Below are 24,169 nucleotides of genomic sequence, written 5' to 3'. Positions count from 1 at the left end.
TTCACAAAACACTGGAAAGTTAATTGTTCAAGTTTCAAATCTGCTCCTAAACTCTTCACTTTCACCATTCCTTCTCATTGGAATGTTCTCTGAAACCAGAACTCTACTTATCTAGATTCCTTTTAGATCTTCTTGTAAGGCCTTATTCAGCTTCAATAATCTCCTCTAAGCCTTCTTCTCTACAATATGTTTGCTTTCTGAATTATATCAACATTTGTCCTATTTATCATCCACATCTGCCAATTTTTGTAAAGAGATCCTTCCACCTAAATAACAAGCCATGTTAAAGCCAGAGAAACCTCTTAGAATTTATACTATCACTAGTAATGACCATGATTCAGGGATGAACAAACAATATATGAGAAAACTCATCATGATCAGGTACTACGGTGAAGTAGAGAAACAGAAAAGATGGGACTCTTATCCTGGCTTTCTCATAAATATTTGATAGAATGCAGCCAAGACATTTTCCAGTAGAATTAATAGAACTCAACTTCCTTTTCTGTAGAAACTTTCACTTAGACAAAATGATATCTGAGTACTTTTGAACTCCATTTTGAGATCTGCCAGTAAGTGTGTGAGGTGCAACTCTCTCTGAGTTCATGTTTAGTAGTTAACATATGCTTAAAAAGATAGATTTAAAATCTCAATGACTGAACATTGGTTAGTGGATTTCATGTTTGCATAAAATCAATCTAAAAAGGAATTGGGCTCAGGAAAGTAGAGAATTCTCTATATTGATTCTGATCATGTCTTTCATAATTTTACAAAATATTATTTGGATTAATTAGGGTGTTATATTAAGAAATAAGATTAGCCCTATTCAAAAGTAAAAATTAATTGCTGTTGTACAAACTGACCAGCTTCTTCTTTGCTCTACAGTGAGTACCAGGATGAAGCCATTACAGTGTAAAAACACTGAGCTACTGTGGCTAGCCTCCAAGAAACAGAAAAGGCTATGATGTCTGAAAGCTAATGTGGAGTGAGGGATGGATGGGCTAGACTGCAAGATGAATGGAAAGCAGTGTGGTCTGTAGAGTGTTCGAATTTTTTTTTTCAAAAGGAATTTTTTACCCCAGGCCAGAAGCCTTTGTGACAAGGAGACTGTCTCATTTCTCTGCTCAAAGGCTGTCAGAGATGACTGAGATTTGAGAGCAGTTTCTGATGTTGACGAGGTCAAGGGAGGCAGCACTGCAAACCATCAGTTACTGCGTCAATTGTGAGCCAAGGAGACACGTGAGCCCCACAGTGAAACCTGGAAAGCTATTTTCTCTGGAGAAACAGGGAGAGGGGGGTGTGGAAGAGAGAAAGGAAGAAAAGACATAGGTCAAATGGTCACCATGAAGTTTATCGCATTAGCATTCAGTCAGAATCAGAGAAACTTTCTCAATCCCAGCTGGGAATATTCTGAAGAAAGAAGTTGACTAGAGGCAAAAATCATATTAATATTACTCTGCTTAATCAATATATAAAACTCTCCAATGTGCCTTTGCGAGGCTGTTCCATAAGTTAGGACCTGCAGTGATTTTGATTCTGATTGTGTTTGCGAAAAGCACATGTCAAGGCATGGAAACTCAGACTGTGGAAGCACAGTCGTGGCAATGTATCTCTGCCATGTGGGTGTGGGTGTGCTAGGCTTGCAGAAAGCTGGCCAGGCTGCAGCCCAGTTATCCATCTTTACAAAATCAGGCACAGGCTCAGTGGAAGCGAGTCTCAGGTGGAAGGGCAGCGCTTTGCTCTGGGAAGGCTGGTCATTTCTGCAGATCAACCCTGGAAGATGGGTAAACATAGGACCAAAGGATGGAAGCCTTAAAGCTGAGTGGATATTGAAGTCTTCAATGGTAATGTAGTTTCTCAGATTTCAATGCCTGTCTCAGATCAAATGAAAGGAACATCTCAGATTCTGACTTGGCCAAATATCTTTACATCTGTTCTGAAACTTCCAAAGTTATATAAGCCCATAAGTTCTGTGAGTTTTTATGGAGATATAGATAAAAGGTATAATCTTCCTGTTAGAAATCCATACAAATATTTCCCAAAAAATATTGGCAGATGGTTCTCTTGAATTCCATTTATCTAGTTCAGTGGAAAGGGGCAAGGTGGTTGCACCCTGGGGAAATTTGGTAATTCTGGAGATATTTTGGGTCACCACAACTGGGAGTACTGTTTAATAATAACATCCCACTAGTAGAAGATGAGGATTTTAGTAAACATTACACAATATACAGGTCACACACATAAAGCCCACCCCAATACAAGAATTAGATGTCTTCTAAAGTCTAGAGTGCAAGTCTATAGTGAGAAATTCTCATCAGTTAAAAATCAGGGCACTCTAACTAGACATGGAAAGTAAAGCTCTGGAATCATCTTAGCCAGTACCCTAAAATAATGATCTAAGGCTCATATACATGTATAGTTCTGTACTCCTTCCATTTTTAATCATTTCTCCCATTTCTCCTTTCCTTCTGTCTGTTAACTATAAAATTAAATTAGTTTTCAAAACTGACCTGTAAGCACACAATGTTTCATATATCTGTTACAATAACAAAGGGATCTGTTTATTTTCATCCCCACAAAAACTAGATTAGACAACTCTGAGTTGGAGCAATTGAGTTGATCAATGGGCAATTTGAAGCATGTGACTTTGTCAAACCCTTTGGAGTTGGGCTACCCTGACATCAAAAACCACTAAGAATTTATATCTACTGGGATTCCAATACTTAAGGAGGGGGCCAGGAGAAATCCAGCTGATCTCTTCCTACCCTCACCCTTGGGCTGGCAAGAGATTCAGAGAGTTTTATCTCTCTATTTTTCATTTTAAGATCTGACCTTCTGTGGTGCAGAGATTTCAGAGCTCTTGATAGTTCATATTGGCTTTTTTAGAACTTTATATGAAAATTAAATCCTAGTTCTTGAATTACCTCTTAGACTTTCATTTCAATATTACTAATTCCAGTACCTCATTTGTGTATTCCCTTATAAATCCTCCATGTGGAAATCCATTTTCTTTGTATCTGTCCATTGCTCTCATTTCCGTTTTCCCTTCTCCTTTTTATTTTAAGAGGATTTTATTTTTATTTAAATTTATTTTAACTGATAACATAAAAATAGAAAATTTATTCACATTACTGGGTTACAATGTAATGCTTTGATACATGTATACATTGTACAATATTTAAACCAAGGTAAACATATTTACCTCTTTAAATTTTTCTTTTCTTTTCTTTTTTGAGGACTGTGGCTCAAACCCAAGTCCCTTTGCATACTGGGCAGTCACTCTACTATTAAGCTATATTCTATATATATATATATATATATATATATATATATATATATATATATATATTGTACTGGGGATTGAACTTGGGTCCTTTCAATCTATATTTTTTATTACTTCATAGTAAAAACATTCAAGTCCTTTCATTTTAGCTTTTGAAATATGCAGAGTATTTTCACTACCTATAGTCACTCTACTGTGTATTAGCACACCAGAATTTCTTACTCCTCACTATGACTCAGTTGCTTAACATCTCCCAAGCTCTCCACCTCCCATGCTCTCCCCATTTTCTAGGAACCACATTATACTCTTAACTTGTATGAGATGACTTTTTCTATATTCCACATGAAAGTGAGATCATGCTCTACTTGTCTTTCTGTGTCTGGCTTATTTCATTCATCAAAATGATCTTGAGTTCCAAAATGATCTTGAGTTTTGTGATTAATAGTATTCCATTGTGTATATGTACCACATTTTCTTCAACCAGTCATTGGCTGATAGACACTAAGTTTCCTTCCATCTTTGCTCTTGTGAATAGTGCTGCAATGAACATGGAACCACAAATGTATCTTCAGCGTACTGATTTTATTTCTTTTGTACATAGATCCAAAAGTGTGATTGCTGGATCTTACAGTAGTTCTGTCTTTAGGTTTTCAAAAATCCTCCATACTGTTTTCTATAATGACTGTGCTAACTTACATTCCCACCAACAGTGTGCAAGGGCTCCCTTTTCTACACGTCCTCTTTGTGATAATAGCTACTCTTCCTGGAGGGAAGTGTTATCTTATCGCAGTGTTGATTTGTATTTCTGTGATGATAAGTGATGTTGACTACATTTTCATATACCTGTTACCCATGTGTATGTCTTCCTGGGAGAAATGTCTATGTAGGTCTATTGCCCATTTTTAATCAGATTATTTGTGATTTTTGCAATTTACTTATTCCTTACATATCATTAGATAAATAGATTGTAAATATTTTCTCCCATTCTGTACTTTGTTACTTGACTCTGTCTCATTTGCTGTATTCCCTTTTGTTTTCAGTGCCTCCAAATTTGGTAGCCTCTGCACAGTTGTGGCTTGTGTTCCTAGTTCCCTCAGTGGGATCATGAATAAAAATCGTTTAACAGTACTGCACCTACCTCCGCCTTTCCCCTGTGGTACTCCATTATGCACCTTGCCCAAGTAAGTACTGTACTGTTTATCTTAACTGTGCCCACAGTTTCTTGACTTTCTTATTTATTTAAAAGGTAATGTGGTTTCTGGTACTGGCTGCCAACATCTTCAAAATTAAGCATACTTCTAAATATTACCTTTGGCTTTTTTGGTTGTTAAAATGTTAGCAGTGTCTCAAACTACACAGTATTTTCTCTCAATGATTCAATTAAGTTTTAATTGTCCTCTAGGGGGAGTTCAAAATAACATAATATTTTAAAACTTAATTCACTGGTTATTAAGTTGTCAATGCATCAATCTTGATTCTTCTTTGGACATCACAGAAAGGGACATTTTGGCTCATGTACCTCTAGTTTCATCTACCTTTTTCTATCATTTTGTCAGTTTGTATTACAAACCTCTACTCTCCTTTCTCAGAGAATTGCTCAGAGTGATCTGAGGGCGGTAAACCACAGTATCCCACTACTCCATGTGACTCTCCACAAGAGGACTTAAGGGAACAAATAAAGATCTGCTTCTGCATATGATTTTTGTCCTGTATGCAAACTTATCAATGATTTCCCTTGTCTTATAAACAGGTTTTCTCAAACCTAGTTTCAGAGGAGTGGGTTATTTCAGATGACAGTTATTGCAATGAAATTCTGAAGATTTTGCTTATAAACACAGAATGAGAACCATGTAAATCCACATCTATGATTTCTAGATTTCAGATTTAATCATTTGTTCAACAAATAATAATTTAGACCCACCATGGCTGCAACAGTGCTCTAGCTGTTGAAGATTGAATAAAAAGAAAATATTTTGCTTCATTGCAGCCTAAATAATAGTTGGATGAGATACATTAACAAACAAGAACCAGTAATTGTACTTATAAGACATGCTAAGTGCTACACTAAGAAAAGCTAAGTAGTGCAGGGAGCAGAGAGTGGAAGTATGGGGATAGTGTGGTTGATGTACATAGGATGCTAAGGCACAGTCTCCTTGAGGGGTAGCATTTGACAGGGAGAAATTTGAAAGGAGCAAGCCAGGCCTGGGGTAGGTCATCTCAGAGCTGAAGTTCATAGTTTGAGATGGCAATGAATCTGGCATACCCAAGGAACAAGAAAATCAGAGCAACTAGACCAGAGCAAGAGAGAAACAAGGTATAGAGGGAGACAGGCAGACTACGTAGATGCTGTAGAAAGAGCAGTGATGGGATATATGTTAATTTCTTGTGGTTGTCATAGCAAATTGCCACAAACAGCTGTGCACAGAAATTTAATCTCTCACAGTTCTGGAGGCCAGAAATTTGAAATCAAGGTGTCAGCAGAGCTGGTTTCCTCTGGGGGCTCCATGCCTCTCTCCAAGGTGCTGGTGACTGCTGGCACTCTTTGGTATACTTTGCTTATAGATGTAACAGTCCAGTCTCAGTCTTGGTTTTAACATCCTCAAAATCTTTCTTTCCCTTTCCTTACAAAAACACCTGCTGAGAATCAACAAATGGGATCATATCAAATAAAAAATCTTCTGCACAGCAAAGGAAACAACCAACAGAATGAAGAGGCAACCTACAGAATGGGAAAAAAATTTCCCAGCTGTTCCTTGAGAGAGGATTAACTAAACAATTCAAAAAAATTAGATTCCACATATTAAAAGACCCAATGAAAAATGGACAACTGAAATGAATAGACATGTCTCAGAAGTATTAACAGCCAGTAAACACATGAAAAAATGCTCAACATCACTGGTCATTAGAGAAATGCAAATTAAAACTACACTGAGATACTGTCTTACTCCAGAAAGCATAGCTATCTTCAAAAAATCTAATAATAATAAATTCTGGTGAGGATGTGGGGAAAAAAAAACTCTTCTACATTGTTGATGAGAATGTAAACTAGTACCACCACTATAGAAATCAGTGTGGAGATTCTTCAAGGAACTAAAAATAGAAATTCCATTTGACCAGTGGTTCAAGCCATCCATTAGTGAGACATATGAATTATGGCCTTGTCATGAAAGTGTTTATAAAAAAATTGAAGGTGTAGACAAAGCAACCACAAAGTATAGCAAGGAAATAAACTACTATTAATGTCTATTATGTAATTACAAATTTATAGGAAATATAGGGACAGAGACCATATTCAGAAACACCATGATTGAATATTTGTGAAATTAAGGAATTGTTAATTACTTTAAGTGTGGAAATAACATTGTGATTTTATTTTTATTCCTTATCTTTTAGAAACATACATATGACAATATTTAGAAATGAAACAATAAGATGTCGTGGTTTTACTTCAAAATAATCTGAGTGGAAATCTTTCTGAAACAAGACTAGACATAAATTGAAAGTTGTTGAATGGGTCCATGGTTGGAAACCAAATGTTTCAGTGCAGGGTGAGCTCCCACATGAACACCTAGGTTGACCCATGATCAACTGAGATCTTGTTCCCTCTTCCTCTCACTTCTCTACCAGGAACTCTATTTCCATAATTAAGGGTACTGTCTTATGATTTGAAATTTACCCTCCCCTGGAGAAGAAGGCAACCAAATAATACATTGAGAGAAATACATAAAACTTCATAGTCACTACACCTAGACACTATCATCAGAGCAATGGACCAGTTCTGTAGTGCCTCTACTCTAAAAATTGCTGGCTCTTTCCAGTTAAATCCTGCCACAGTGAGCTCACAAATACAGCCTGGTTTCCTTCCTGTGGTGAGCATCTTTCAGGCTGCGGCTTCTGTATCAAAGAGCTGTGGCACTTGCCACTTATTAAGACAATTTCTCCATTCTAACAAGAATTTACTCTTGAGCAAAATAATTTTTCTCAGTATAGCTTTATATTTTTTTCTATGGCAGTAATCAGTTTTCATTGATGGGTGGATTTTCCCCCCACATTCAGAAGTGATTTATATTAGGCATTTAAAAGCAAACATGAACATTTTTATTATCTTTTAAAAATTTCTTTAAGCAGGCAAGTGAGAGAAATCCAACAACTTAGAGTAGATTTACAGTGAGTTTTTCCACCTTCACTTGCCCTGGAGCCTTGATGGGACTTGAGTGTCCTTGGAGGAATGGCAGAGGGAAATGCTGGGGGCCAATTGCTGATTTTATCATTCAAACACAAAATTTGTTACACCACTTTATCGGTCACAGGGAAAGCAATTATATTGTGGTTCAATTTTCCACTCAATGGCTGTACTGGGGATCAAAGTCAGTTTTTATGATGGGAAAAAATGTTTTGCTATTTTATTTGTTACTTAAAATAAAAAACTACCGTTAGTATAATGTGTTCAGAGGTTTTCCTCCCCCCTCCTCTACTCTTTCATGAGATACAGTGGATTATTTTGGCCTTCTCCCTCTCTTTGCTTAAATAATCAGCTTTCTTCCTGTCCTCTAAAGCATATTTCACTGTAGAAATGAAATTGGCACGGTTTAAGGCAACATAGCATTAAGACTCTAATCAGAGCCACGAAGGGCAAAATGTGCTCTATGCTATTTTTTCTTTCTTAGACTGATACTTTTTCAGAAGAAACAGGCATTGAAAAGGCTTCATTGTGTGTGAGGGGGTGAGTGCAGTGTGTGCTCATGTTTACATCCATCTATTTTCCATGTGAAATACCCTTGTTGTATTTATGACTCTTTTTTGCTATAGAAAAAACTACTTAAGTAGGATTTGTTGTGAAGGAAGATGAGTATGGAATGATATGTAAAAAGTTATATGTTTTCATTCAAAACTAAAACATTTTCTCTGCATTTAAAATCACTTTTCTCTTATTGTCTATCTTTGCATTGAGAAAATTAAAGAAAAAATTTAAAAATCAAAATGAAGTCACTATTTTAGAGCAATTGATTACCAGCTCTTTTATTTTAAAATTTACTGCTTTTATTTCCAGAAATCCAGGTATAAAGATTTTTTAAAAAATACTGTACCACTATGAGGCTTCAGTTTGTAATAAGGTAAATAGCTAAGTGAAAGCCAATACTCTTTTTGCATAGTCATTGATAAGTGTTGAGAAAAAGGAGACAAGTGACAGATACTTGTTTCTTTCAAAATATATCAGGTTCAACCTCAAATTTCTAGTTGGTTTCAGCTTTTACAATGTGATTTCGATCATCTTCATTTTTCTGGTCTCCTGCTAATTGCCTCCAGGCTCCAAGAGTCTTACATATCCCCTGAATCCAGAAGCAAAGAATTCTGGAATCTGCTGTAGGTGACTAATTGTAGCTGTAGCTGAGTGATGGTCTAGCTACCGTGGAACACTTTTGTCCTTACAATGGAGCTTCAGGCCATAATAGAAGAGAGGAGTGGGAGGCCCCATAAAGATTTGTGTGGGGAGCCAGGGAGGTGCACTGAATGGGAGAAGCACCAGGAATTGAGTAGATCTGCTGCCCTCCACCCACAGCTGCCTCTCCCTAGGGCTTGTGCCTGGGATTTCCAAGTGGATTAGAGTGATTGCTAACACCAAAGAGGAGGAGAATATCCCTCTCAGCCATTTTCCTGCTTTCCTCTCTCCCATGAGTGTGAAGTGCTGTTATATAGCATTGAGTTACAGCACTTGGAATAGGAAACTAGGTTTCAGAAAAAGGAAAACTTGTACCTATCAAAATTATTTCTGATAATTACAGTTGCTATTTATGGAGAGCATACTCTGTATTAGGTCCTCTGTATACATTATGCAGAATATTCTTGGAGGAATTCTGCAAGGCACAAATTGTGACTCTAATTTTTTTAAGATGATAAAATTAGACCTTAAAACCTATTTAAACTGTTCTTTAAACTATTCCCCCAAGTGCCTTGAGAACACTTACTTCTATGCTAAATAGAAGATAATAGCCTCATCTAATCTTAAACATCATCTTCCAAACCTTTGATTTTATTTTTTTAAATGTTTACATACTCCAAATGCTCTTAATCACAAAGACATCCAATTAAATAATTTAACTGGAAATTTTTCTTATTCTTAACAAAACAACCTAAATTAACCTAAATTTTCCATAGACACCTTACTGCTTAAATAGTGTTCTGAGGCTGTGAAAATATCTTTTACTTGTATCTTTATAAATGTATTTTAAACTAGTTCTTTGTTATTGTTTTGCAATGGATTGAACTGAAATTGTAGTTTTATTATACCGAATGAACTGCATCATTTTCAATTTGATGCCTGGTATGATGACTAACTACTGTTAAAATATTATTTTGATCTAGATGCTTAGATATTAAAATAACTAGAACAACTGTTTTTCTTCCTATTATTTTTAATAATTATTTTTAATAATTTTTAATTTTTATTGATGTATCCTATTCATCTTATTATAAACCTATCAATCAATTAATAATTTATCTACAAATGGTTAGCTGAAGCCTGAGGCAAAAAACCCTGATTTTGACCAGGACACTGAGAAAAGCAATTGGAGTGGAAATAGGTGTCTTAAATATCTAGCCTTTAGAAACAGGATTATCTAAATGGAATATAGTGAACATAATCCTAAGTATTACCTTATGTCCCAAATGGGTTGTTTCTATAGATTAGTTGGTTGCCCTGACACCAAACTCTTAATTTAATGCCACATAAGATTGTAAAGAGACTAGTTTTCATTATTGTGATGTATTTCAAATAATACTTTTAAATTTTCTCAAATTGTGAGCCACATTTTAAGTGGTCTATTTAAAATTCTCTTCTCAGTTTGTATAATTTTTACATTAACTCTAAGGTATAAAAGTTTGAGTTATAATAGACGCACAAAACTGAAAACTTCAACAAATTAAATTATTTTCCCAGTTTAAGAAATTCTAATACATAAAAATCCAAATTTAGAAAATTCAGGGAAGCTGATTATAATTTCATTCCTGTGGAAATTTTTAATGTACATATAAGATAATGGAATTTTAAAGTTTTAAATTATCCTTACTAATTTAGTTTGGCTCTTATTACATTTGCATTCTTATTGTCTGTTTTCCTGTTTCTATTCTTTCCTATTAAATGTTTTTCTTAAGGACAAGATTCTTGACTTTTACATTTTATTTTACTCCAGTCCTTAACACAAATAAGGAACTCAAACATTATTGAAATAGTCAAGTAATTAATATATCAAATCTTATTTAAAATTGGAATTTTCAGAAATATACATTTATATATGTATATATATATATAACTATAGATAGATATTTCCACTTTTTACTTGCACCTTTCAGATGTACTATGGAGTGTTTATGAATTACTTCTAATTCTTTCTGGTTGTTGGAGAAAATGCATTGAATAATTTTTTGTAAAGAAATGTCATGGGAATAGAGTCTTTCCCTCAGAAAGTTTCCATAGAATTGCAGAAAGAATAAGCTAAGTGAACACTGCCTTCTTCAGTTTTCAGAGAAAATACATTTTTGGTCCCTTTTTTTGGCAGCACAATTAAGTAGATGAAAAAATAAATAAATAAATAAATAAAATAAATAAGTGCTTTTTACCTGCAATGCTTCAGCAATCCTACAATCACAAACTTCTATTTACAAACACAGGATTTCAAATAATATCGTCTGTAAATAAGGCTGCCATTTCAAGCTTAAAAGCATAGCTGATGAGAGACATGATGATTGCTTAAAATATCCTAAGGGTATGAAAACTAAAGTGGAGAAAGAATTATTTAGGCATAACTAAAGCATAACTAAAGGGAGATATAACTGGATGGAGAAATACTGTTAGGTTTTTTTAAAAGAATAATTTCAGGGAAAGAGGCAGTATACTAAAAAATTCTCAAACTTTCTTAACAGTCTATTGGGCTGTGGAATTGGCTCTAGTGGAAAGTGATAGAAAAAAATTCATGGATGCTTAAAACTAGACCCAAAACTACCAAGGATAAAAGGAACAAAGATGTGGACAACCTCAAACAGCCAAGAGGTGTGTAAAAATGATGGAATAAAGCCTCTTATTTTTAAGTGCCCTGGTTTTAAGAAACATACTACTAATATTTATCCTAATTTTACTTTGGAAGAAAATATGTTAAACAGAACACCTGTGAATAATTTTTAACAGCTCTTCAAATAAAATTCTAGCTTTCATCTACAACGTTAGTTATTGTCTACACACACACACGCGCGCGCGCGCGCACAACATCATCTAAAGTTGATGATGTTGTATTTTAATATCAGGGAATCTACATTCTGTTCTAAATAACTAAATATATAAAATGAACACTGCTTAGACTTTTCATCTCCAAAATAATTTTTCCTTCATATATAAGCCTTCTTAGAATAGTAGAAAAATAAAGATTCATTGTTATCCTCCCCAGCTATAAAAGTGTCAAAGTCTTCAGACTGACAGATTTAAATGGGTTGAAGGCATCTCCCACATGATGATCTGCAGCACTGGCTCATGGTCAGATATAAATTTTCAGTAAATCTGCTCCTAAAGCATAGAAGGGAAACCTCCCCATCCCCTCCCTTCACACTGTCCTCAGGTGCTGAATGGACAAGCAAGATATGTTTCTCTTTTCCTCCGAATTTCTAAAACAACTCCAGAAAACAATCAAAGAGAGTCTATATGTCACAGAAAGTTCTGACTGTAAGCACATGGTTGCTATTCTGTCAAGTGCCAGCTGAGCTGGCTCCATGATTTCGATGACATCCACTGTGACTCATGGGCCTAGTGAGGGTGACCCATGAAACTGCTAGGTTAATACTGGGACCTTCTTCCTCCCAGAGTTCAACCCTCCACTTGGTTTGGGGGATAACATGGGCCAGAAGTGTGTCTGTGTATATCTTACCCCACTCTGATAAGCTGTTTCTCTGCTATTTGTATTATTGATCTTAAACTTCTTCCTAATTCCATTATGTATCTGCCCTTGCTCTTTTCCTTGCTGAACAATGAATACCAAATGCAATACATAATGCAAAATAAATGTTAAGGGTTCTGTCTTGCGGAAAAATCAGTTTATTTGTTTGGACTGATCTGGCAAAATCTAGGATTTTGAAAGTGTTTGACTAAATCAATTTGTATTCAGTTGGAGCTCTATTATGAATGTTGTTGTGTAAAACCAAACCCCTAGATCACTGGGGTAGCGGTCAAGCACTTAAATTTCATTTCAAATCAGTTCTAGGCTTGAAATGAAGCCTATGTTTAAAATTTCAAAAGTGAATCCTTCCTATTGAATTTGTTAGGGATTTTACCTTGGGATATTTAATGCCAGTAATCCTCAGCTTCTTTATCCATAATGTATGTATTTATGGTATGAGTGTGTTTTCTTTTGGGAAAAGAGAACTAATATATTTTATAAAAACTGGATGAGCACTGCATGAAATGTGTAGTTGGACAGAGTATTTCCTCAAGGGATATATTGTGTTTTATGTATACTAGAAGGATATTATCATTTACTGAATTAAATATATTTATAAGAATCATTTACTGCTTTCTCAACCATGATTCTTAAAAAATGATACAGTAATCCCTAGACTCTTTCAGAATATTGGAAAAGTCAAAGCTATGTTTGTAACAATGGTTACTAAATATATATATCCTTTTAATTCTCCTTCTCCAGTGAGTGAATAGCAGTTTTCTTGAGTTTACAAGATGTGATCAAAAGCTACAGTGAATGTTTAAATTTAAAAAGAATTTATTACAGTAAAAGACACATTACCATTGTTCCTCTTTACTTTGAACATACTTAACTTTAATCATGCTGTTGTGATTGACTCAATATCCTGAATCAATTAAAAACATTTATTTTCATGGTCATTTTGACTTTGGGGGAAGCCATTAGTTGCATGCTGCCAGGTAAGTTGAATAAGATAGAAGAGACACACAATAAAGTTTTTAGAAGCCTACCTTTGTGTTGGATGGTACATGGTGGCAGCATTCACCACTCTTAAGATCACACTACATAAAGACTCTAGCAACAGAAGATTGTGTGAATAGCTTCATAAAGTGGACATTAAAGTAATGCAAATTTAAAGTACACTGAAATTTCATCTTACTCTAGAAAGAATGGCCACCATCAAGAAATCAAATAATAATAAATGTTGGAGTGGCTGCTGGGAAAAAGGTACTCTTTCACATGGTTGATGGGAATTTGAACTACTATAACCATTATGGAAATCAGTATAGAGATTCTCCATAAAACTAAAATTAGATTATATTTGACCTAGTTATTCCACTTCTAGGTATCTTCCTGAAAGAGTTAAAGACAACATATTACAGTGATACAGGCATACTTAAGTCTATAGCAGTACAATTTATAATAGCTAAATCTTGGAAGTGGCCTATATGTCCATCAACAGATAAATGGACAAATAAATTGTGGCATTTATACACAATGCAGTAATATTCTGCCATCAAGAAGGATAAATTTGAGTCATTGTAGGAAAATGGATGTACTTTGAGACAGTAATATTAAGTGAAATACATTAGACACAGAAGCTTAAATATCACATGGTTTTTCTTGTGTGAGAAACCCAAAATATAAAGAACAAAACAAAAGACAGTTAACAGGAAATAAGAAGATGGAGCTTTTGTAAAAGGGAAGGAGATCAAGAGATGGAAGATAGCAGGGAGAGAGTGGAGGGGAAGGGGATGAAAAAAGAATGACAATGTGTGACGTGCATGCACCAACTCTCCATGAGAAATGTGATCATCATGTATGGCAAATATTTAGTAATAAAAAATAAGAATGTAAGATGTGGAAAGAATGATGGGATAAGTATATTTGAAGTGAGGGGTAGGGTATTTTAAGGCAGATTAACGGCAGTCTTTTCTCATAATAAAAATGTTTAATTTAAATATTCACAATGTATTTTGATCACACCTCATACATTTGATATTCAACAGGTGAATGCAGAAGCAGACATTAAAATTTGTAAAGTTTCAAAATAATATTACTTTTTTAGTTTTAATAATTTAGTTCTTTGAATAAAAGTACATCATTTGTATTTATATATGTTTATTATTATTTTGAGTAAATTTATAAAGTTCTGAGCTTTATAATACAGCAAATATTGATGTGTACAACTCACATAAACATGACTATGTAAGGTTTTCGATAATTTTGAAGAATATAAAGCAGTGTTGAAAAAAAAAGTTTGAGAACTGCCACCCTAGATTGTTTAAGTACCTGGGTCCTGAGATGAATATATGTGTGGTGGTTGAATTAACCCAGCTGAGTTCCTCAGCTCTGAATTTCACAGAGGTGAAGCGATAGCCTTTAACTAATTCTCTATCAGTCATGTGGGCTAGAGTTAGGGAATTTAAGGTCCTGTTATTAGAGGCTGTTAGTCATAAAAGATGAAACTGAGGGAAGGAAAATATATCATAGTCATATCTATGACTGATGTATAGAACTGTGAGTTTGTCTCCTTTATTTAAATTTAACAGCAGTTTTGTGAGTACCTACACTGCACACTGAAATTTGCACAGATGGTCTCTAATTTAGTCCTCAGTGAGCCACTTATTTTCTGAAATGTAAGTGAAAATATGTGTCCTGAACTCCCTCACAGAGTTGTTGAAGCATTCTACCTAAAGAAGTGATGTGTTTGTAAGTGTGTGGTAATCTGTGAAATCGGCTATGCATATCAACTACTATAAATATCCAGTTCCTTTGTAACATTTTCTAATCTTTTTATTAAGGGAAGAGGAAATGCCTCCAGCAATATCAGGAGAGATCTTCTGGATATGCAAGTCAGTCTCCCTTCCACACAAATGATGTAGACTAAGTTTCTAAGACCTGAAAATTGCCAGACCACAATGGGCTGCCATGTTGCCCAATGTTTGCCCCTCTCATCCCTTCATGGAAACTGAAAGATAACATTTTACTTTGTTCATGGGCCAAGAGTAGAGAGTGTTAATCTCATCCAGATAAAAATGAGTAAACATGAAGGCATTAAGTGTTCCTGATATATGGACAAAGCTTGGTACTGTATACCTAGAGGTACTTAAACATTTGAAATACAGAAGAAATTCACCTGAAAGTGGTATTTTGATCCTAGTCCACTATCTAGTCCACTATCCTGACCAATAGTCAGGAACTTTTTCAAATTACATTTTATTTTGCACATCTTTGCCTCTCTCTCTCTCTCTCTCTCTCTCTCCCTTCTTCCTTTTTTCATATTCTCATTGTATAATTTGAGCCCTAATTACTGTCATGAATTTAAATGGAAATAATCTATTTTGAAGATGAGTTATAAAACTAAACAATATGAGTACTGCCAATCCAGAAGAAAAAAAAATATTTGACAAAAAACAATGTAAAACCTGTGTTCACATATTTAAGATTTGAAAGTTAAGATGGACTGTACCCTTATGCACTATAAACTTTATCCAAGTGAACTATATACTCATGTGAAAAAATATAACATTCCACAAATCCACACATTAAAAATATAGAGCACTTGTAGGAGAAATGGAATTAGGATCAACTATTCAGAACCTTGTAATAGAGCTCTGACAAAAACAGTAAGTCAAATAAAAATACTAATGCAGGGGAAACAGCAAGTAATAATGTACTTAGAGGCTGAAAATCTTATTGTAAAATTTATCTCTCATTCTTAATTTTAAAGAAATACAAAAGGAAAAACTATACATATGTGTATATCACATATCTCAGTATTAAGACCAACATGTTACTGAATTGGGACCCATTACAAGTATTTTCATCAAAATTAGGAACACAGGGCTAGGGATTTAGCTCAGTGGTTCCACTGCCTGCCTTGCAAGCACAAGGACCCAAGTTCGATCCCTGGTACAAACAAAAACAAACAAACAAACAAAACATTAGGAACACATTAAGGATACTCAATTACTGTTTAATATTATACAGGATACATTTATAAATGCATTTAGGCAAAATTGAAACTAATGACAGATGAATCAGAGATATGGATGAAGAGAAGACTAAAAGGCTTTGCTTTTTATCTGTTTGTTTTGTTTTTTGGTAGTACTAAAAAACAGGGTCTTGTCACTGAGATATATCCCCATCCCTTTTTAATTTTGACATCGGATCTCACTAAGACCCTAATTTACCCAGGCTTGACTCAAACATGTAGTCCTCCTGCTTCAGTCTCCCAGAGTACTAGCAATACAGGTATAAACCACCATACCTGGCAAGAGTAACACTTTGGGAATTATGTGATAGTTGCCAGAAATTCTTAGTGTATCAACTGATAAAAATTACCCAATGAATGACAGCAAGATAGACAATAAACATGCATAAATGGACAGTCTTCATATATACAAATAATAAAGTGGAAGACCTTAGTGGTAAAAAATACATTTTAAGTTATTTCAAAATTAGATTATGCAAAATTTAGATGATAAAGACTTTAAAATCCCCTTGAAATTCATACAAGTGGATTTAATCAATTGGAAAGATGTGTTTTTATCTGTGGAGAATCATTATATAGATGAAAATTTTTGGTTTTCTTAAGTTATAAATTTAATGCAAATAAACAACATAAAAATACTCACAATTTTCATTTTGGAGTGAGCTAAGCTGATGTAAAAATTTATATGGCAAATTAGACATGCAAGAACAGCCAGGAAAACCACGTGAATGAAATCCTTTCTGGGGACTTAACTCACTTTGCTGTTGAATACCTATAAAAGTATCTGTGATCAAGACAGTGCAGCAAGTGGCTCCTGAGCAAGGACAGTGGAGGACCCAGAAGGTCCAGAAAAAGGCACATAGTTATGGAACATGAAATACAAATCAAGTGGCATCTCAGACCATTAGAAAAAAAATTGTGCTGCAACAATGGGATAACCACTTGCAAAGGGAGATAAAGTACATCTGGATCTCACACCATATATGAGAGTTAATGGCTAGTACAGTAAATATTTAAATGTAAAATAAACTATATACACACTAGAGGAAAACACAGGAGAATCCCTGAATTTGTATACACAAATAAATTTTTTTCTTTTTTCTGTCTTTTATTTTTATTGAGGTGTGTCTCATTACACAGCTCAGGTTGTCTAAGAACTTCTGCACTCAAGTGACCAAACTTTTCAGCCTTTCAAGAAGCTGGGACTACAGGTGTGTACTGTCCTGACTTGCTTTACATTTGTCCTTTTGTGTTGGGGTTATTCCACCTAGCATGACTTCAAAGTTTACTTACGTGGCATATATCAGAAGTTCACTGATGTTTTTGTTCTGGTTTGGTTTTAATTTTACTTTTTTTTAAATTGAATCAGAGTCTCTATAATTTGACCATGCTGGCCTCAAAATCACCAATCTTTTTTTGCCTCACCCTCCCAAGTAGTTGGAATTACAGGCATGCACCACCATGGCTAGTTAAAAATAATATTTTTAGAAAAGTATTTACTGGGCTGGGGATTTAGCTCAGTAGTGCTGCTTCCTGCATTGCTGTTGCCTTGAGTTCGATCCCTGGTACCAAAAAAAAAAAAGTATTTACAATCCAGAGCCAATAAATGAAAGCTTGATAAATTTGTTTCAAAAAAAAAAAAAAAAAAACTTGTTGAGAGACAGGACCATAGAAAAGATACAACCAATGACAAACTAGTAGAAAATGTTTACAATATATGTATCACAAAGAATTAATACTGTATGTTTATTTATAGTAAGAAGCTAGGGCATGGCAGCATGGCTGGAGCAGTTGGGCACGACATACCAATTGAGACTTACTAACATGAGTGCAGAACAGCAGCACCCAAGTCTGACAAGGGATCAAGCTGAGCCCTGCACCCAGTACCAATCTTCTGATACGAGAACACACCGAACCTGGCACCTAATGTCAATCTTCTAGCAGGAGATCAAATGGGACCACCTGGGGCAACTATCAAAGAAGACAGAAAAGGACATCAGTAATTGACTTGGGACTACTGCCCTCTGTTCTTGCAGTTGTCCATTCTGCTTGCAGAATGTATTCTCTCTCTTTTTTAAAGCACCTTTTTCTCTTTGAGCACTTTTTTTGCATTTCCTCTCCTTTTTATTTTCTTTTTCTAAATTTTTCCCTAAAATAAATGGTAATCTCACATCCACCAATTGTCCTGACGAATTCAACATTCAGGACAAAAACCTGGAAAACACTACTGGCCCTTACCCCATCCCATAACATGTGTTTTTGTATAGATGATCACCCAGAAGATAAAAATCAAAGGTTGATCATATAAAAAAGTATTTAATTTCATCTTCCTTCAGCAAGGAAGCCACCTGGATACTATGTAGCTACCTGACAGGTATAAATGTAAAAGCTTAACTATATATATATATATATATATATATATATATATATAATATATATATATATATTCTATTGGCTTGTTAGGAAACAGGCATACTTGTATATGAGGATAAGTGAAAATGCAATTGGCAAGTCCAATAAAACTAGGCAATTATGTAATGATACACCTCCAAAAATATAAAAATGTAAATTCAGAAGGCTATCCCTTACATTACTGTTTAAATTTCACAATACTGGATACAATTTTTACTGTAATATATTGTTTATTTGCATTATTATAATGTACATTGTAACCTTTATTATAATGTTTTTTCCAATATCATAAAACCAATACCCAAATATATGTGTGCCCAAATACAGAAAAGAGCCTGAAAACTATTACGGTGAAGGGGCAGGGGGCCTCACAAGTGCAAGGTCCCAAGTTCAATCCCCAGTACAAAACAAAAACAAAACCTATTATCATGACATCACACCATGGAGCAGTAAAGAAGGGGGAGAAGGAGAAATAAAGAATGAGGAAAAATCTCTGTGATGTGGTATAATTTCCAAAATACATAATTAAAGAGCCAAAATAAGCAAAGTGCAAAGGGGTGTCTATATTATGGCATCTTTCGTTCAAGGTAATTTAACTTAGTAAAAAATAAAACACCTTTTGAAACCACTAAACCACACATACACTTGTGCAAGAGTTTCAAACTTTTTTCTCAAGTTATCACACATGGCAAATTCCTTTAATGGCTTCAAGTGATTAACATACTGAGGAAAATTTTGTAAGACCCAAGATGATTTTCTTCAACATATCGATACTATTCCCTTTCACCCACAGCATATGAACCAAAAAATTTAAAAAGCCAATAAAGCAAATTAGAAGCCCAGTTTTGTCACTTGTTAATGCTGTGACCAAGGCCTTCCCACTTAATTTCACTGAGCTTCAGGTTTCTCATCTACAAAAATATGGTACAAACAATATTTTATAAGTTTGCTATAAGGACTAAATGAGATACAGCATGTAAATGTCCACACATGCTCATGAATAACTTGCCATTGCTGTCTTCATTGGGAATGTGAACTTTCTTTGGCAACACCACGCTGATGCGTCCATAAGCACATACATGGAGAGATAGGCACAAATAAGCCCAACCACTACCCCTGTCTTGGATTTCATAACTCCCTTCCTTGTAATTTTTAGGTATTTTGTATGTCAAATTCACATTCTGATCCTTAGGACTTTCGTCATCAAGTTATTTCCACTTAAAGTGCTCTGGTCCCCATGTTTCACAGAGCCCACAGAGCTCTGAGTTCATTGGTCTAAGCAGGCTGGAGTTTTGTAACATCTTTCAGTTATTTTCTGTGTTTACCTCCTGTTACAGCAACCAGCGTTTACACTCTCCAAGAGGAGGAGCCATCTTTTATTTCTGTAAGATATCTCCCTCAGTACCCAGTAATGTGTATCACATATTGTTGACCACCTACAAACCCTTTCAATTGAAGTGTCATTATATATGTTTCAAGATAAGAGACCAAGTATTACATAGTTGTGCAGTGAAACTAGACTACATATTTATAAAATCCATCCAAACCCTGAGTTTTGTGGCAAATAATTTAAGGATTATATTACACAAATTGTGCCATCATATAATTTGTTCTATTAAATGCAAAGAGATCTTATCAGTTGTGGAAAACTTTTGACAAGTTGTCATATTTCAATCCAAGTATAACAGATTCTGACACTCCAAAAATCTTGATTTAATATTCCAGAAATATACAGTGACCGTCACTGATGGTCTTGCCTGATCTGAACTAAATTCATGCCTTAGGATCATAGCATCACATCTCAGCAGTGGGATTTCAACACTGGTCCTGATCCAGGTCAACAAATAAGAAAGCATGCACCCAGACTTTATATAGAAGTAATAAGTGGATTGGGGTTTTTTTCTCTGGCTATAAGATTCTTTTTCACCCTCACCTTCAGATAGTTTAAGGAAAACAACATCAGTAAAATCCTAGACAGAATTTAAAGGAATGATGTCTTAACATTTATTTCTGAAAATCAAATTATTCCTATTAGTCAGACATAAGCCCAGGGTGCAAAACAAGTGACAAGAATAAAGTCATGAAACATGGCATGTGATTTTAGTTATATTAATATAAGCTGATGAGTAAATAGTCATTTAGAGCATTCCTACTGATTATAGAAGATATTTCATGTTTTAGATAGAATAAAGAGCCCTGAAGATGTCCACTCCCTGATCCCCATGACCTGGGAATATGTCCCTTTACATGGCAAAAGGGACATCACAGATGTAATTAAATTAAGGGCCTTAAAATGGAAAGACCATTGTGGATTATCCATCTGTGCCCTATGTTAACACACACATGCATGCAGAGAGAGGGGGAAGCAGGCAGAAGATAGAAGAGAGAAGAGGGGAATCAACATGAAATGTGTCTACAGAAGGTGGTCAGAGAAAGCGAACTTTGCTAGCTTTGAAGACGGTTAAAGAAAGCCAGGAGTCAAGGAATGTAGGGAGCTTCTTAAAAGACAGGAAAAGCAAAGAAAATGATTCCCACTGGAAGCCTCTTTGAAGGAAAAAAGCTTTGCAGAAACCTTGATTTTAGTCAAGTGAGACCCATGTTGGGCTTCTAATTGTACAAAACTGTGGGACAATACATTATACTGTTGAAATTAGTTATAGTGGAAGTAGAGAACTAATGTGATTTACCTGAGTATAATGTAAATTCTATGAGGTCGTGTCCTTTGATCCACTGGCTGCTGTATTTCCACAACCTAGAACACTGCTTGACCTTGACCCAGAACGACATTTATTTAGCACACAGCCTTCAAAGGAAATACTGAATCATTATATTTTACCACAACAGTGTCAGTGTTTTACCTACTTTCCCTCTCACAACACTTCTGTTCTTTATATTTTGGCATCATCAGAATCACCTGAATTTGCTAAAGAGATAAATATTCAGTAACCTATTCAAAATTGTCTAACTATTTACAGGTAAGGTCAAGGCTTGAGACAAAGTCGTTTGACTTTAAGTCCATTATACTTTCTGCTACATAACTGCTCAGTTGTAGCTTTTAAAGGAAATGTAATAAGTTTACCTGGAATCCTCAACCTTCTACTACAGAAAGGAATCTTAGTTCAACTTATTGCAACAAACATGTATCTAAAACAGAATAACACTTAAATTCCATTTAACTTTAAAGATTATTCAAATTAAGAATAAAATGGCATTATATTTTAAAAGAAACTGCACCATTCTCTTTGGAGATCACATCATTCAAAGTGATATGGTGCCCCAGGTTCCTTCTCCTGTCACAAAGAGCAAACAAGGGCTCCTGGGGCCAGGCAGCACAATGAGGAAAAGGAGCCACAGGTGCCAGAACCCCCTGCAGTTAGGTTCCAGTACCCAGCTGCCCAGTATATGACACAGGCCTGAGGAAAAAAAAATACACTAAGAGACAGAACTAAGAGAAAGCATGGTGCCAGTATGACCAATGCCACTGCAACTGACAAAGGCCCAGGTCAGTCCCAGGCACTGACTTTTATTTGCAATCAATTAGGGTAAACACAAGCTACATGCAGTTTGTATAGAAATTAATGTAAACAAGGCTCATAAAGGACAAGACAAAGCATTCTTGAATTAGGGGCAGAATAAGCAAAATGTATGGTTGTGATTAGAACATTGTCCTTCTAGTCAGAAAGTTTTAGTTGTGGGAACAAAATTTGGGTGTGAGTTACTCTGACCTTGGCATGTAGGCTTCAGCCAGACTCACTTCTCAAAACAAGTCAATTGTGGGGTTAACTCTTTATAACCTGCTTTGTACATAACCAATATTACGGTCCTCAGGACACAGATCTGCCAAATCACTACCAGGAAAGCCAGAGACTGATGGAACTACTGTCCCTGAATCAGGCTTTCATGGTCACTTCAACTTTGCATAGATATTTTATTATGGGTCTATTTGATTATATCCTGGCCTCCATTAGTGGCTATAGCTTCAGCATAACTAATTGTCCCAAAACTTCATCATTTAAAGAATTAAGACATACTAAGTACATGTACCAATTCCCCATGACAAATGTAACCATTATATACTGCAAATATGGATTAATAAAATACAAATTTTTTACATAAATAAAACAATATTTAGTTCTTACCACTCACGGTTTCTGTGAGTCATGAATTCACACAAAGCAAAAGAGGACTGCAAAAGTTCTGGGACCTCAGTTGGACAATTTAAGCAATCGATGGGAGGGGTAGTCTGAAGGCTTGACTGGGTTTGTGGGATCCATTTCCAGTGTGGCTCACTGAGCAGCTGAGTCTTCGGCCCTAGATATTAACAGAAGGCTCCATTTATTCCTACACATTTATTCCTCCATTTATTCTCCATGGGGTTGTTTGAGTGTCTTCATGGGCTGTTTCCTCATAGGATATTAGAGTGAATGATCTGAAAGACCAAAGAAACTGGATGCATTTGATTACTCGAAGTCACATAGTATTATAAATACAACCAACCAATGGTTATTGAGGGACATCTTGGTACTGGTTATCACATTGGCAGAATCAAAGAACTTTGCTTATAGGTAACATTTTTTAAAAGTCTTGAAACCAAAAACACTGCCTCCCATTCAACAACAGAATAATGCAAAATGGTGTGCCTTCTCCATGTTAGGTCTCCGTGGGATACAGTCCTTGTTATCCTGCTCTGTTACCTATGTGTACCAAAGGAAATGCTTTTCCTCCTGTGAGGATAATACACACTATTGTATAAGCTAGAAAGAAAAAAGATTGAGTTTAACAGATGAACATCCAAATTAAGTGTCATAATATGATAGATTTCAGTTTGTTTAAATTAATACTGCAGAGATCAGTGAAGGTTAGTGGTTCTGCTTCCAGTGTTGAACAATTTAAAATGCTAGTGGCTCAGGGATCCATTTTCTATACATGATCACCATCATCACTGGAAAATGGAAGCCAGAGTGTAGAGGATTGTCCAGGGTGAGATATGGTCAGACTCAGGAGAGTGCATATTATTTTTACTAGATCTCAGTCATGTGGAGTCAAACGTACTGGAAGGGAAGCTGGAAAATATATTCTTCCTTAGCTCCAAGAAGGAAGAAATGTAGTAAGTGACATCAAGAAAGTTTCTGCCATATTTCTGAGCCACACTAAATTAAGTCAATTTGCTACCTTGAAGTCAGAGAGATCTTTTTAAAAAAATGTTTGATCATGTTAATTCCTTGTTTTACATTCATTTTTGTGATAAATGCAAGTTCCATAGCAAGGCACTTAACACCCTTGATCACTGGCTCTAACTTCTTTTTCTCCTACATATCTAGTCTTTCTCCTACACGTCATGTCTATCCTTTTCAGATCTTAACTTTTCTGTTCTCTCTAGTCTACTGCTTTCCACGGGCTTTAGATTTTAATTGTGGCTTTAGATTTTCATTGTCAGTAACTCTAATCAAGAGCTGTAAACTTCTGTGAATCTCATTTCATCATTTGTAGAAAGCATTGTATTAGTCAGCTTTCTCATTA

This window comes from Heterocephalus glaber, unplaced genomic scaffold (genome assembly GCF_053883595.1).
Source record: "Heterocephalus glaber isolate CG9 unplaced genomic scaffold, H.glaber_assembly_v1.0 deba00001523, whole genome shotgun sequence".
NCBI lineage: Eukaryota > Metazoa > Chordata > Mammalia > Rodentia > Bathyergidae > Heterocephalus > Heterocephalus glaber.
This window is presented reverse-complemented; position numbering follows the sequence as displayed.